At 61.6% G+C, this 15,710-nt stretch overlaps 1 protein-coding gene across 40 annotated transcripts in view; it reads right to left on the bottom strand.

The window, feature by feature from the left end:
- Positions 1-15,710, bottom strand: part of NCOR2 (nuclear receptor corepressor 2) — a 213,623-nt gene that overhangs the window by 155,057 nt on the left and 42,856 nt on the right. For 2 of the 40 annotated variants that reach the window (XM_045457220.1, XM_045457217.1), the window contains exon 1: positions 12,338-12,642. The exons of 36 other annotated variants lie outside the window; for them this stretch is intronic. The gene's annotated coding sequence lies outside the window, so the exon portion shown is untranslated. Of the gene's footprint in view, positions 1-12,337; positions 12,643-15,710 lie in introns of those variants that run through there. 2 more of the 40 variants (XM_045457230.1, XM_045457232.1) reach the window with 1 other exon arrangement.

The following is a 15,710-nucleotide window of genomic DNA, read 5'->3' as shown; positions in this document are numbered from 1 at the left end:
CAGTGCAAAGGCCCTGAGGTGGGGAGGGAACGGCCAGGGGGCCCGGATGGCAAGAGTGGAGTGAGCAAGGCCCCTGTGAGGTCACACAGGCTTTCACTCTGAACGAGAAAGGAAGGCGTCACCCTCTGGGCAGGGGTGATGCTCGGGGTCTCCTGTAGCAAGCCTGCTCCTTGTGCCCCTGTGTTAAAGGAAACTTCAGCTGTGCCCTCCGTCAGGGAGTAACCCACCTGGAATCCTAACGCGATTAAAGCCACCATTCAGGGTCCCCTAGAACACAGGTCCCTATCCAGCAGGAGTAAAACTGGCCTCCTTGCCCCTGACACGACCTCTCCGCCCCAAGGAGGAGCCAGGGACCCAACCACGGCCTGCTCACGGCTCTGCCCAAAGAGCAGCACCCCTGAGTGGCCCAAAGTCACGTACGGCTCAGCTCAGAGCCCTGCCCTCAGAAAGGCCACCCGCCCACCCCTAAATGGAGACCAGCCAAGACAAGCCCATCCCAAACGGGGTCTCTGCCTCATTCTGGCCAATGAGGCACTGGGGGCGGGCGGCGGTCACAGCAGTGGACCAGCTGGACAAAAACTCCTGCCAACCAGTGACAGGCCTGTCCCAACACAGAAAGCAGCTCTTCACCCCAGGTACTCAACAGAAGACGGATGGAGGGGGAAGGAGGAGTGGGTGGGTGGGTAGAAGAAGGAGGGAGGGAGGAAGAGGAGAGCGAGGGGGGAGCATGGATGGAGGAATGACGGACGGACAGATGGACAGAAATCAACAGATGGACGTCAATTTTATTTTCTTTAGTGTTTATTTTTGAGAGAGAGAGTGCGAGTCGGGGAGGGGCAGAGAGCAAGGGAGACACAGAACCCGAAGCAGGCTCCAGCCTCCGAGCTGTCAGCACAGAACCCGACGCGGGGCTCGAACTCACGGACCGCGAGATCATGACCTGAGCCGAAGTCGGACGCTTAACTGACGGGGCCACCCAGGCGCCCCAGATGGACATCAATTTAACTGTGCCACTGTCCACAGAGCCCAGCGTGCCTTTATTCCACACATACGCCCACATCAGGCTCCCCGCCAGCCACTGTGGGAGACACACACGAGCACCACCCCCCCCAGAATCCCCAAGCCTGCACAACTGCCCCCCAAGTACCAGACTGCTGGGCACAGAGGACCCTGGGGAAAACCGCCTCCAGTCTCCAACTCCAGAATCAGAACAGGGAGGGACAGGTGCAAAGATTAATCGAGAAGAGATCTCTCAAAAGCTCAACACCCACAGAAGAGTCCCCAAAATGAGGGCTATGGCTCAAGTACTCTCGGCTACTAGAAACACGGGGTGGGGACGAGTTAGCCATAATGACGATGGCAATATTAGTCACCGGGCAGGTACTGTTACGATCCCCATGCTGCAGATGAGCAAATCGAGGCTGGGTGAAGTGAACTGACCAAACGGCAGAGCAAGGCCCTAGTTAGGAGGGTATGCAGGACTGGGGGGACCCGCACCCAAACACAGAGCAGACAGAGAGCTTCTCGAGGGGGGATGAGCATGGGGTCCAGGCACCCGGTGAGATGGGCAGTGGCCTGAGCTGAGCCCACTTCTGACAATCCAGGGGAACAACAGCGAGGGTCGTGGGGACAAAAGCTGCCGCCGGTCCACACGGGGGACCAGGTCCAAGGACAGAGAGCCCTGGACTGGCCACAGCCCGCGCCAACCTTCCAGGGAAAACCAGAAGCCTGGTACCGAACACACCCCAGGCAACCTACGCCAGCTCGCACGTGCCCTAAAAGGGATCCCCAGCCTCGGCTAGAATTTCCACCGCCCCCAGATGCTGCCTGGTGCCCTCCCGGGGTCCTCAGACCCGCCTGAGAGTCTGTGGTTCTACAGGTGGCATTCTTCGGGCACCCGCACAGAGGAAGGCCCCGATTTCCCTCACCGAACATGACTGCCCCATTCAACAGATCAGGAAACCGAGGCTCAGAGAGGTGAACTCACTCACCCAAGGTCATGCAGCCAGAAGGCACCCTGGTCCAGCCCCACACACCCTCCGAAGCGAGCAGAAGAGTGCCACCGAGGAGGCCCGTTTCGGTCTCTGATTTAGTTGGTACATTCGTGTCCACTGGGCTGTGGCCAGCTCGGCCGCCCAGCCCTGCTCCCCCGCCATAGCCAGATCTGCTCAAAATCGCTTCCTCCTGGACTGCCTTCCCCCTCCCCCTCTTAATTTTAAAAGGAAGAGAGAGAGAGAGAGAAGCCACAGTCACGACAAACCCTCCCGCACGCCAGGTCACAGGGTCCCCTACGAGAACCCTTGCCTCGAGACGCGCCCTCCCTCTTGGGTATTTCACAAACATTACGCTGGATTTTTCCTGGCTCTTCCTCATTAGGTTCTGAGCGCCCCGGGAGGGACGTGTTTTCCATCTGGCCTTCCAAACAGCAATTTTTTCTGCAGAGGGGGAAGAGGGGGAAACCAGAGAAGAAGCTGGTGTCTGGGCAGTGGGGGGGAGGGGGGCGGGGGGGGACGCTGGCACCAGCTGTGCGACTGGGCAAAGCGCTCGACCCTCTGCCCCGGGGGCTTGGAACAGAGCGGACCGCAGAGTGGGAAGCAGGGACCTGACTCGGCGAGCCGTGTCGGGGCTCAGCGTGGTACCCGCTCGCAGTGAGCGCTCGGCCACACAGGGGGCGGGGCGACCACATACGGATCCAGGGCGCCGGGATCGCAAAGGCTGCGGGGCTCGGGGTCCCAGATCCGTCCACATCGCTGCCTGGACGGCGACGAACCAACAACCAAGGAGTCAATGGACCACAGATCACCGCTCTGGACATTCTGCTGAATGAAGTGAGCCAGACACACAAAAGGGCAAAAACGCTGTACAACTGCACTTACGGGAGGCGCCCAGCCTAGTCCTCTCCTAGGGACAGAGAGTAGAGGGGTGATGGCTAGGGCCTGGAGGAAGGGGTATGGGGAGTAATGGCCCCTTTAAAAATGCCCGAGACCTGAACGTTTTTGTGATGTGTATTTTACCACAACTTAAAAATTAAGTAATAAAAAAACAAAACAAGCAAAGCGCACACCTCCTCCAGGGAGGCCTCCCTGGTTGCTAGCCAAGGCAACCAGCTGGGCTGGTATCCTCTGTGGTGGCTTCCACTGCCCTGGGGGCCCCCGTGGAAGAGCCGGTGCCGCCCAAGGCCCTGCCAGGGGTCCCGGCACAGGGCAGCAGCCCCTCGCGGCCAGGCACGGAGGGGGACCACAGTCAAGGCCTCGTTGTCTGTAGCCCACGTCGCCCCCAACCCAGGCAGCGTCAGGAGAGGGTTGAAAGGCCCCCCGAAAGCCACGGGGACACAGGGAGGGGCTGACCGTCTGCCGGCTCCGCCCATCACTCACCAGGACCCGGAGGGTGGAGGGGGCCGCGGCGAGGGGGCGCGCGCGGCAGACTCCGGGTTCCCACAAACTTCCCTGCGCAACATCTGGCAAACGTGTCCGCAGCCGCGCAGCTGCCGGAAACGCCTCCTCCCGTCCCGCCTCCACGCACGCTGGGCCCCCCAGGACGGCTTTCTGAGGAATTTATGGGGTCGTCCTGAGTATTTCGGGGCAGATCTCTGGGGGACGTCCTCCACCACGTGTGAAGGAGGACAAATGTTCCCGCTGCTAAGAATAGCTTCACCAGCAGCGGCGCCCGGGGCTGGGAGCCCACCCCCCCCCCCAGCAGCTCCCCCCTCGCATCATCCCCCCTCCCCACCTTCCACCAATGCCACCCAGGTGCCAGGCCGCGGGGGAAGGGCCCATTTCGACCAGCTCCCTCCAAGCCTCAAATGTGGATCACAGCAGCCCCAGCGATTTCCCCGAGGGCTTTCGCTGATCAGTGAGTGTCAAGGATCAAGAACCCAAAAGGCCCTCCGGGCCCTGCAGCCAGGAGCCCGCAGAAGAGCCAGCACACAGGCCTCAGGGCCCGGAGCGGGAGCACGCTTCTGGGATCCGATCACCAGTCCGCGGAGGGAGCAAGATTAACCAGGCTCCGGTGGGGGGAGAGGTCCCAGGCCGGAAATAGGGAGGGGGAAACAGTGAGGAGGGCTGAGGATACCAAGCCAGGCCGGAGTCTCACGGAGGAGAGGGGCAGGTGGGGGCTGCCTCTGTCAGGGGGTGGCCGCAGCTCAACCCCAGCCGGGCATCCTGGCCCCTGGAGAACGGGGCCCAGGGGATCACAGCGTCCAATTCTTTCGGGCAAAGAAAGTCTGACTTTGAGACATCCCTCAATTTACAGTTTTTATTTCAAAAACATGGACCATAAACCCAACCCAATAAATCAGTCTGACATCCAAATACAGCCCGTGGGCTGCCAGGATGTGACCTGTGGCTTCTGACATGTGGTCAGCTGGAAACCACAAGAGAGGGCCCAGCAAAGCCCAGGGGAGCTTGGGGAGCGGGGAGGCCGGTGACAGGCAGGAATGTCCTCCCACATGGCTTGGAGGGGGACCTGAGAGGCCCCTAATTAAAACAGGGAGTGGGAGGGGCTGGGCCCACTTACCCAGTGAGTCTTAAATAACACCCCCCCTCCCCAAAGGACACACACTGGCCGTGAAAGGGGGGCTGGGCAGGGACCCCGAGCTGGCTCATGTCCAACACTTGGAGTGAGCCGGCCGTGGCCAGCAGCTGTTGTCTTCGCCCACCCAGCACCCGCTGCTTGCAAACTGTACCCTTATGTCCTTGGGGCTACGACCCCTCGATTCTGGGCTCTGAAGGAGGCTGACTCTGCCTCCCGGGTCTGGCCAATGAGCACAGTCTCAGGAGCACCACCAGGGCCACCACCAGAACCACAGCCGCCGTCACTGGTTTGGGGAAGGGCTTAACTCTCAAGCTGAGCCCGTAAAGTTCACTCCCACGATTTCTGTTGTAACAGTGGGGACAACAAGGCTTACCTTCCACTGGGCTAAATTGTGATCATTAGTCTTAGGCTACCAGGGATTGGACACGGGGAGCACCTTGTCACCTGAGCTCCTGGATCCAACCCTGCCTGAAGCTCACCCTGATATCCTTTTGTGCTAAATGCAGGAGGAGCAGAGAGTCTGCCAATTGCAACCAACACACCTAAGACAGTGACCCCCTGAAAACCCCAGCTAGAAGCCATGGATCTCCCTGGAACCAGATCTGCAGTCTCTGGTCCCCTCACCTGTACAGGTAGGGAGATCTCCCCAGCCAGCCAGAAGGAAGCAAGAGGAATTAGATGGGAGCCCCGGACAAATTCAGCCTAGGAGGAAGGGGCCGGACAGGAGCCTGGGATAGGCCTACGCGGTCCCTCACCCTGAAGAAACAGAGTCTCCTGGCCAGGCCTGAGCTATCAGTGGCCCTAACGGGGGAGCCGGCAGGCAGCCACTTTGCGGACAGAGGCTGCCCCTTCCTAGCTGACTCAGATCTGGGTCACTCCCCAGCAGCAGGCACGCCCCTACCCACAATGTCCTCTGGCCTCTGGCCTCAGCTTCTGGAGGAATATCCCGAGGTGGAGAGCTGCCGTGGCCCCTCTTTCAGACAGGGGCATTGTCCAAAGCCAGGAGGCCTTGCAGACTGCACCCACAGACACACCTTGGGCCCCGTCCCTGCTGGAGCCTGTTTCCCGGCCTGGGGGGTGGCCAAGGCTCAAACCAGGAGCAGGCAGAGACCCTGACCCCTCGGCCCTGGCCCCACGGGCGCTGACTTCTCCCACCATCCTCTTTTCTCTCCGACCTCCATGTAGCCACAAGTTGGTTACAGCTCCCATTTCACAGATGGGGAGACTGAGGCTCTGGGGGCAAAGAGGGCTCTTCGGTGTCCCACAGGCAGGAACAGGACCATGGAAAGATGAGCCAACTCCACCTCCAGATCCCAGGTCCTGAGCAGTCATGATAACAGACCCAAGGTGAGCGCCGTGCACTCATCACCGTGGCTAAGCTCTCATCAGTTTATTTCATCGTCACCATATCCCTGGAAGCAAGACTGAGGCACAGAGAGCTTAAGTCACTTGCCTGCCAGGCTAGCCCTCTCCAGCACCCACCGCTTATCCAGCCTCCCAGCTCAGGCTGGGGGACACCTCTGCCTCTCCCTGATCAGGCTGCGGTTGGGGCCTCACAGGCCTTGTACCCAACATCACCGCTTACGGGTCCAGGCCAAGTGCTGCCAGCTGGAGGCAACCACAAGTCGCTACAGATGGGCCGTGGCCATCTCCATGTGAACCTGGCCGGCCCCCCCCGCGGGCCAGCCGCAAAGCACCACCCCGGGGTCCCGGAAGGAAAAGGGAGCAGCATCTTCAACCCCGCCCCAGCCCCCTGGCTCTGCTACGTCCCTCATCGGGACCCGGAATCCTCATTCCCAGGGTCCCCGCTGCTTACTTCCCACCTCCCCACAACCCCAAAGGTAAGGCCTGCTGTGTCCACCCCGGAGTCCCAGCTCAGGGCACGCCGCGGGCCCTCCAAAAATGCTCACTGAATCCATGAGCCCTCTGACAACATCCCTGCAGACTCTGAGCCGAAGCTCGAAGGCCGCTTTGGAAATGGAGAAACTGAGGCCGAGGAGGGGTCGACTTACAGTCAGATCCTGGGGTGTCGCCTACAGCAGGCCAGCACGCCCCAAGAACTCATCCACGTTTATACCGGTAGCCTGCTCCCCCACCGCTCTCACTGTGGCCCGGGGCCCTGATCCCTTCCTCCCGGAAGCTGCGATGCCGGCCCATCCATCAGCCGTGGCTGGGACTCTGGAGGCCGTCACCACCAAGGGGCCGCGGCGTGCCCGCTCTGGGCCTCGGGGTCTCCCCCTGTCAAGGGCACCCGGCAAATAAGGCAGCTTGCGGGGGAGGGGGATGACTGCGACCCAGGTGCTGGGTGAGTGGCCAGGCATGTGGGGAATGAGTGTTCGGGGCTTGGGGGGGGGGAGGGCCCAGCACGGAATCCGGGGAGCCTCCGGCCTCCTGGGTCACGTCCTCCTTAGCAGGGACGCCTGAGCGGGAAGGACGGCTGGCAGCAGGCAACAGGCAGGTTCCGGGATCTGTGATTTGGGTTCTGGGCGAGGGAGGCGGGTTCCGGACTCCTCCGACAGGGAGGAGACCTCACGAGGTCCTGGCCCCTCGGCCTGGGACGCGGAAGGGTGGGGGTCCCTGGCCCTATGAGCTTCTAGGGCTGCTGTGACAAATGACCACAATCCAGGTGGCTTACAACAACGGAAATTTATTCTCTCCCAGCTCCGGAGGCCCGGTGTCCAACATCAAGGTGTGGGCAGGCCATGCTCCCTCCGAAGGCGCCCGGGGAGGATCCCTCCGGCCTCCTCCAGCTTCTGGCCACATCACTGCGGTCTCTGCCTGTCTTCACACAGCCATCCTCTGTGCTCTCTCTTCCGTCCCTCACAAGGACACTGGTCACTGACACAGGGCTCGCTCGGGGAATCCAAATGACCTCATCTCAAGACACGTCTGCAAAGACCCTTTTTCCGAAGCAGGTCCCATTTAGAGGAGACGGGCATGAACGCATGCGAATCTCTTTTTTGGGGGGGGGGGGGCTGCCATTCAGCCCACTGCGCAGGCCCCGGCCTTTCCTGACGTTGCCCACCGATGGCGAGCTCGCTCCCTGCCGGGCCCCGGGCCCGGGGTTCGGGCCCACTTTCTCTGAGCGGTCCTGCCACGGGGCCGCTGGGCACAAGGGCCTCCCTCACGTTTACAGGAAGCAAGGGACTCTCACACCTACGCCTCCGAGAGAGGGCCAGCCACAGATGACTCACCCCCATTTCACAGGCCAAGACGAGGCGCACAGTGGTTCAGCCGGGGAGCTGAACAAACGCAATCTGTTTGCTTCTGTGTCAAATGGAAACAAATCCCACTCCCGAAGGATGTCACAAGGTCCTGCGAGGAGAGTGCGTCCGCCACCCCCCCCCCCCATAATCACGACTCTATTTATTACCGGCGGGGCCCAGCCCACACAGCTGCCCACCCAGCCTCCAGCCCCAGCAGAAAGGGCCCATTATGACATCATAGGCCGAGAATTATGTTATTAGCCTGGGAAGGAGGCTGGACCCAGGGACAAAGGGCTCATTGTCATGCAAATACCCAACTAGGAGGAAGGGGGTGGGGGGGGGGTGGCTCCTCTAGTCTTCTAGCTTGTGAGCCACACTGAGAAACCAACGCCAGGCCTTCCAGAAGACTTTGGGCATCTCCGGGCCTCACATCTCGAAGAGGAGGGAGGGGGCCCCTTCCCACGGCTGCAATACAAAATGCCATTTACCAGTTAATACTGTGTGCCTGCAGCTGTGTGTCTTTGGGCAAGGTGCTTACCCTCTCTGTGCCTCAGAGGATCGTTAGAAGAACTCCACAAAGTGTGCTCGAGGGTCGCCCTGCCCCGTCAGCCGTCAGGACTTGAAACTGATGCCGTCAACACCCCTCCCCTGCACCCCAATGCCGTCAGGCCCCCCCACTTTCCTGGCTCACGACCTCCACCTCTCTGACCTAGGAGGTCCAGACCTTCTGGAGGTGCCCGATGTGTTCCTGTGGAGCCCTCTCGAACACAAACACCAGAACTGCTTTTCAAAGGCCCCTAGTTTCCCATGAATCCCCAAAAGGCATTCTCAACCCCCAGATACAGAACTCCAGGGGCGAAGGGAGGTGAACTCAAGTGAATTCCAGCCCCTGGGCCTGAGTCTCCCTAGCCAGAGCCCTGGGGGGGGGGGGGGGGGGGTGACATACCCGGAGACACAGTTGAAGCATATCCATCCATCCCCAGAAAGGCCTCATTCACCGCCAGGGGACGGGCCCACATCCACAGCCTGTGGGGGACACTGAGTCAGGCACGAGTGTCTGCTGAGCACCTAAGATGTGCCCAGTGCTGGGGACACAGTAGTGACCAAGATGAACAGATCCTGGGTGAAGGGGTCGGTGGGGGGCGGGGGGGGCACGGCGATGAATATACAACAAATCCCAAGTGATGATGGCACAAAGCGATGGCAGTGACTTTGGGGAGGTCGGGGCCCCACTCTGAAGGGTGAGGGTACAGGAAATACAAAGGTCCAGAGGCAGGAGCATGATTGGAGCTTCCAAGAAACAGCCAAGAGGCTCATGAGACCGTAAGGCCCCCTACTCAGCCCCCCTCCCTGGCCTCCAGGCTCTGCCCAGCAAAGCCCAGAAGCTGAGACCCTAAGAAGCCGTGACTGGTGCCCCCGAGCCCCAGACACCGCCTCCACCGCTTGACATGACCGTGGATGCCCCTCTCAGTTCAGGCCCTGCCGGTTGCCCCCTGGTCCCCAGCCCGGGATGGTCGGGACCGCTCCCAATCCTTAGGCAGAAAAGCAAGCCGTCCCTGGCACTCCCGGGACGCCCGAAGGCCCAAGTCACCAGTCAGCTGTGAGGGAGACAAAAAACCTCCAAGCCCCCCCTCAGGCACCTCTGGAGCCCCGTCTAGCCTTGGATTAGCTTTGGCTGAACAGCAACGCATTTCTCATGCTTAAGCACCATCCCTCTAGGGTGGGCGGGCTACACCCCGAAGGCCCTCTCAGCACTGCGGGAGGCGGGAAGGGCTCCAAGAGAAACCAGCACCTACCGCAGGGAACAGCAAGAAAGGAAACCATGCTGCCGGAGGACAGAGCAAGGAGGAGAGAGTTACTCAGAGAGGAAGTGAGTTTGGCTGTCACAGGAGTGACCCACAGGCCTCAGAGGTGGCTGAGAGGGGGCAGGCTCCGGGAGGGCCCAGGAAGTGAGAGAAGGACCCAGAGGTCAGGGCTCTCTGGCTTCCACAGTTCATGAGCCCAGCCACCATCCCCTATCCCAACCTCCAAGCCCAGCCTGCAGGTGAGGAGGGAAGGAGGAGGGGATCAGGGCTCAGAGAGGGCAAGGAACATCCCTGGGGCCACTCAGCCAAAGAACCTCCACACCCGGGCTCTGGCCGGGGTGAGTCCCAGCTCCAGCCCTTACGAACTCTGTGCCCTTGGGTGGGTCCCCTGGCCTGAGCCTCAGTTTCCTCATCTGAGAAGTGGGGATCACACAGCGGCCTCCCATCCCACGGCTGATCCGGGCACGGAACAAGCTAGCACGGGGCGACCCCGTCAGGGATGATCACATGGCGACAGCACGTGCTGCTGGCACCTTTCTAGGCACCCGGCGCACATCACCTCACCTCACCGTCACTCAAGCCCTCCGAAGCACCAAACGCTACGGGGAAACTGAGGCCTGGAGGGGCTACGTCCCTTGCCCTAATTCACAGAGCTGCCGACAGGATTCGAACCCAGGACGGCCTGGCCCCGGCCTACGCTGCTTATCTCTTTAGATCACTGGAGGTTCGTGCGCAGCCATAAGAAACGATGCAGCGCGACCCCGTGCACCCTTCAGCCAGCCTCCCCCAGTGGTGTCGCCCCGACAGAACAGCCGTTCGAGACCGGCAGCATCACCAGGAAACGGACTATTCAGATCTCACAGGTTCTACACACACTCATCTGGGTGCATGTGAGTGTGTGTTTAGCTCCATGCACCTGCACCTCAGGGCAAGTGGGAGGGGGGTCAAGTGTCTGAGACCCTCAGGGCAGGGCGGCTGCAGCGGACCCAAGTAGGTGCAGAGGGCTTTGGGGGCAGCAAGGGGACACTGGTGGGGCCCCCTGCTACCGGGGCCTTGGCTGAGGTCCCCAGGAGAGGCCTGAGGACAACCGGACGGCGGGCAGCTGGCCTGGACACCCGGGGAACTCCCCGCCGGCTCCTGCTGGCCCGGGAGGAGAGGCCCCGAGCCAGCCACCGGCCCAGCATCCGGTGTCACTTACACACACAGGATGACTGCCACCCTCGGCGGGAGAGCCAGTCCTGCCCGCCCAACCCCCAGGCCACACGGGGCAGTTGGGGTGCTTGGCCCACACTTGGGGCGGGACGGGGCGGAACGCGCTGGGACAGCCCCGGGGACCCCAGCCCAGGCCCAAATGCGAGCAGAGCCTAGGGCTGAGGACCGTAGTTTCCAAGTCTACAAAACAGACGCGTTCTCGACAAGGAAGAAGAGAAAACTCAGTGGAGACCAAGGTGGAGATAACTTAAATCCAAGTTTGTGGTCTAGGCTAACGGAGCCCCCCTCCCCGACTCCAGCCCACAGGGGCCCCGCGCAGGCCGGTCCTGGCTTTTTCCCAGCCCCCTGCCCCCCGCAAGGCACTCACACCGTATGGACAAGACAACGGGGTTCAACAACCTGCACACTGTCACAGCTTCCACGGGGGTGTGGCCCAGGGACCACTTATTAGCCCCCCCTCCATAAGCCACACACGACCACTTCTGGGGTAGAGACAGACGCAGCGTCCGTTTGCCATGAGAAAACCGAGCCTCACAGCCAGGAAGTGTTCAACAGGGACGTGAACCCTGGCGGCCCGCCCCCCCCCCCCTCCCCGAAGAAACCAGGAGGCCACAGATCTCCCTCAGCTCAGCCCAATGCCCGTCCGACCCCCTCGACCGCCCCATTTTACAAACAAGGAAACGGAGGCTCGCACAGGTGAGGCAAGGCCACCCGGCGTTAAGAGAGGATAGAACCGGGAGTGAGCGTCGAGTCAGTGGCAAGACGAGCGATGCCGTCTGGGAAGCCAGCCCACCCCGGCCTCAGCTCCGGCCCCCCGACGAGACGTGCCACTGCCTCCCGACAGCCCTGGCTCACCCAGACCTCAGGACAAATCGCTCCCTCATCCCCTGTGCCTGCAACTGAGGGCTCCTTGTGAGCTCAGGAAGCCCTTCCAACTTTCCAGTGTTTATGCCGGCTCCTCGCTGCCAGGTCCCTGGGCAAGCCTGGGCCGGTGGCGCTGATTTCAAACCAGACGTGGGCACCCGGCCAAGCGCCACCGCGGTGGGAGCCGGGCGCCGGGACAGCCGCAGCGCTGCCTGCACCTGGCTCCCCTCCCCTGTCCCCTGCCCGCGGGGGAGCCCCCCCCCCAGATCCCGAGCCCCCCCCCCAGCCCCAGCAGCCACAGCACCGGGAGCAACCGAGCACAGGCTCTGCCGCTCTCCCCCAAAGACGCGTGCACCCCTGCTCCGCAAGAGCGGCCGGGGCCCCACCACACCGCACACTCACACACACACACACACACACACACACACACACACGCGTCCACCCCCTCGGACACACAGCGGCCAGAAGCCCTTCCCGTCCCACAGCCCGCCTCTCGGCCCAGAGCGACTCCCGACCACTGTGACCGCCGGCTCTTCGTCCTCCGGAGCGCCACCCCCGGGCCACCACGGCCGGGGCGCGACCGAGTTCCATCCGGCGAGCCCCGCGGCCCCCCAGACGACGGCTCCCGCTCTTCGCCCGCCCCCCCTTCCTCCGCCGTGACCCGGCCGCACCGCGTCTCCCTGCCCACCCACCGCCAAGCCCAGAAACTTCTCTTACCCGAGCACATGACCAGCCTTTCACTCACGTCAGCTCCAAACACAACTTGAAGTAACTCTCCCACGGAAGAAAAAAAAAAAAAAAAAAAAAAGGAAAAGAAAAGAAAAAGGGAAAGAAAGAAGTAAAATGTGCCAGCAAGTGGGTCAGTGGAGTCCACACACACAGACTGTTCTGCTGGCTTCCAGAAGATACTCCGCGTCCAACATCAAAGCCATCCTGCCTCCAGGACTGACACGGGGAGCGGCCGCCCGCCTTCCCGCGAGACTACGGGCGCCCCCCCCCTCCCCGGGGCTGGGGAGGCCCCAAGGCCAGGCCCGGCCCCCCACCCCGGCCCCCCCTGGCCCGCCGCCACCCCCCCCCCCCCAGGCCCACCAGAGGCCCCACCGCCCGACCCCCGGGCCGGGGCCAAAACTCGGTGTCGGGGCCTCCGCCGTCCCTCCTCGCCTCCCGCCGCTCCGGGCCTATAAACACAGAGAATTACATAAGGTCCACTCCTCTTGTTTGCAAGCCAAAAGTACGAGCTTTTTCTCCCAGCCTTGGCAGTAAGTAATAATTCCTCATCGCCATGGTAACCCTGGCGGGCTTCCAGCCGACACTCAGGAGCTGAAACGCCGGGAGGCCTTTTTATAGCTCGGTAGAAAAACCTCTTCACTATTCCCTCCTCGGTGGCGAAAGCGAGCTCCAGGCCCGAATTCTCCTACTTTAACCCGCTTCCTCCCAGCCCGACCGGCCGCCGCCTCCTCCTCCTCCCCGGGCCCCCGGGGGTGACACGGTGGCCGCGGGGCAGGCTCTGCCCTGTGTGTAATCTCAGGAAAAGCAAACACGACCCCCTCGCGTTGGTATCCCCAACGAGGGGCATCTCGGTGACCACCCTGGAGGGTGAGAAAAGACAGCCAACCGCACGCACACGCACGCACACACACGCACACGCCAAAGTGGATGCTCTGGTGGCCAGCCAGGGCTCTGACCCTTGGCTGCAACCGGCCGCGTGAGTCAGACACAAGTCTGAGCTCCTCTGGATGTCAACTTCCCATCTGCAGCAGGGGCAGGCTCAGCTCTGCTTCCCACAGGGCTCCGAGCCGCAGGATCCCCCCCACCCCCACCCCGGGGTCTCCAGATTCACGCCCCTGCCCCCAGCCACCAGGACTCCGGCATCCCGAGTGACGACAAGGGGTCCCCCGGGGATGCAGGGCAGGGGGCACGGACTGGAGGCCGGACCACGTTCGATGCGTCGCAGAGGCAGAGAGGAGGCTTGTGTGGAGCGAGGCAGAGTCAGAAGATGAGGTCAGGGGGTAACAGGAGTGGAAGAGGAAGTGGGTCACAGAGACTCCGGGCAAGTCACTCCATTCCCAAGACTGGAAAGGCTCCCGAGAGTAATCACGGCAAGAAAATGCTAGTACTCATCGTGCCATGCGCCCAGCGCCGTGAAAATGCACTTCACCTGTGAACCCGTCTGTCCCCACGGGGGCGCGATAAAAGGCAGGTGTGCTTTTGAACCCCGGAATACAGAGGAGGAAAGGAGCCCAGAGAGGTTAAGCAGCTTGCCCCAGATCACACAGCTGGAACGTGGCCGAGCCCGGCCCGCATTCACCCTGCCACGTGGTACAAGGAGCCACAAGAGGGTCTGGGGCAGATCAGATTTGCAGGCGACGAAGGTCCGTGGCCACTGGACCAGGCTGGGGACCAGAGCGGCTGCCAGGAGACCAGGGAGGAGGCCCCACAGAGGCCATATGTTGTTGACTTTTGTCCACTCACCCTCCCGCCTTTCCCAAGGAAACACCCCGAAGAGTATTTCCGAAGCTGCCGGGACCTGTCCTGAAAGCCCCGGTGGGGAAGCCTTACAGATGGGGAAACTGAGCCCCAGAGAAAAGCAGGCGGCACCAAGCCGCACTTTTAGCCCCCAGATCTGGGTGCCGTCGCCTGCCTACTGGCTCTTCTCACTCCAACAGTCCGACCACAAGACTCAGGAACGGGAGAAACCAGCCCCAACAAAGCGGGGCCAGGAAGCAGAGTTTGAAGCAGCAAAGGCAGGACTCAGGGTGCCTTTTGTTCTTTTCTGTTTGTTTTGGACACAGACCTGCGTCCAGACCTTCGCAGAAGCTGGCCTGGAACCAGGAGGGACTTATCCACACCCCCACCAGAGCTATTCATGCTTGGGGCAGGTTCAACGCTGGGCTGTGTCATTCCACGGTCACTTCCTTTTTTCTTTTCTTTTTTTTTTTTTAAGGTTTATTTATTTTTGAGAGACACAGAGAGACAGAGAACGAGCAGCGGAGGAAGAGAGAGCGAGGGAGACACGGAATCCGAAACAGGCTCCGGGCTCCGAGCCGTCCGCACAGAGCCCTAAGCGGGGCTTGAACCCACGAACCGCGCCCTCATGACCTGAGCCGAAGTCAGCTGCTTAACTGACTGAGCCACCCAGGCACCCCCCCCACGGTCACTTCTTGGATGTCCCCACTCCCCCACCCCCAAGAAGCTGGGCCGCGGACGGTTTGTTGAGTGACTTCACAAACGCGGAAAATCATCAAAAACCAGCAAGGGGGACATGCGGCTCCTTCTAGGAGTTCAGAATAGGGCGGCATGAGGTCGACTACCCCGCAAAGGAGCGCCTCGCCCTCCAAGCCTCCGGCCGAGACCATCTCCGGGAACTTGTCTGCCGGGCAAAGTCTGTACATCGGGAAAGATCAATGAAGGCTTTACGGGGTCACGCTTTGGTGGAGACCACGGAGGCATGGGTTGAGAGCCAGAGGGGTCCCCGAGTGCAGGCAGGAGGGGCCCTCAGCCTGAGGCAAGGCTCCTGCTTCTGCAGGCATCAGCGTGCTCAGCTGTGAAATGGGGGCACTCTGCCTGCTGCCTCTCTCAGGGTCAAGAGAAACCACACCCTTTGGGGGGCTCAGAGAACCACGGGGTCCAGCCCCAGTGAAAGGGACCCTCACCCCCTCCCTCCCCATTGGGGCAGGGTTGGGGAAAGAGAAAGAAAGAGCATGAGCTAGCAACGGGAGCCTGTTTCCACCTCCCTCTGCTATCCCACACCCCAGCGCCCCAAGACCCAGGCGGTAAGTGACTACGCCTCCCCGGGCGGCCTCGGTCCCTCATCTGAGCAGCCACTTACAAGACGGTCTCGTCAACGAGCATCCACACAGCGCGATACGATGCGGCCATAAAAAAGGAACGAGGCACCGACACCCTGCTCCGGCACCGATGAGCCTCGAAAACATGACGCTGAGTGTGCGAAGCCAGGCGCCAAAGGTCACACGTTGTGGGATTCCATTGATAGGAAATTTCCAGAACAGACAGATCCGCAGAGACGGAGAGCAGGTGGTCGCCAAGGGCTGCGGGGAGGGGACAGAGGGGGTGACTGCTAATGGGTTCT

The sequence above is a fragment of the Leopardus geoffroyi genome, chromosome D3, assembly GCF_018350155.1.
Source record: "Leopardus geoffroyi isolate Oge1 chromosome D3, O.geoffroyi_Oge1_pat1.0, whole genome shotgun sequence".
NCBI classification, from domain to species: domain Eukaryota; kingdom Metazoa; phylum Chordata; class Mammalia; order Carnivora; family Felidae; genus Leopardus; species Leopardus geoffroyi.
Note: the sequence above shows the minus strand (reverse complement) of the source record. Positions and strands in the feature narration are given on the sequence as shown.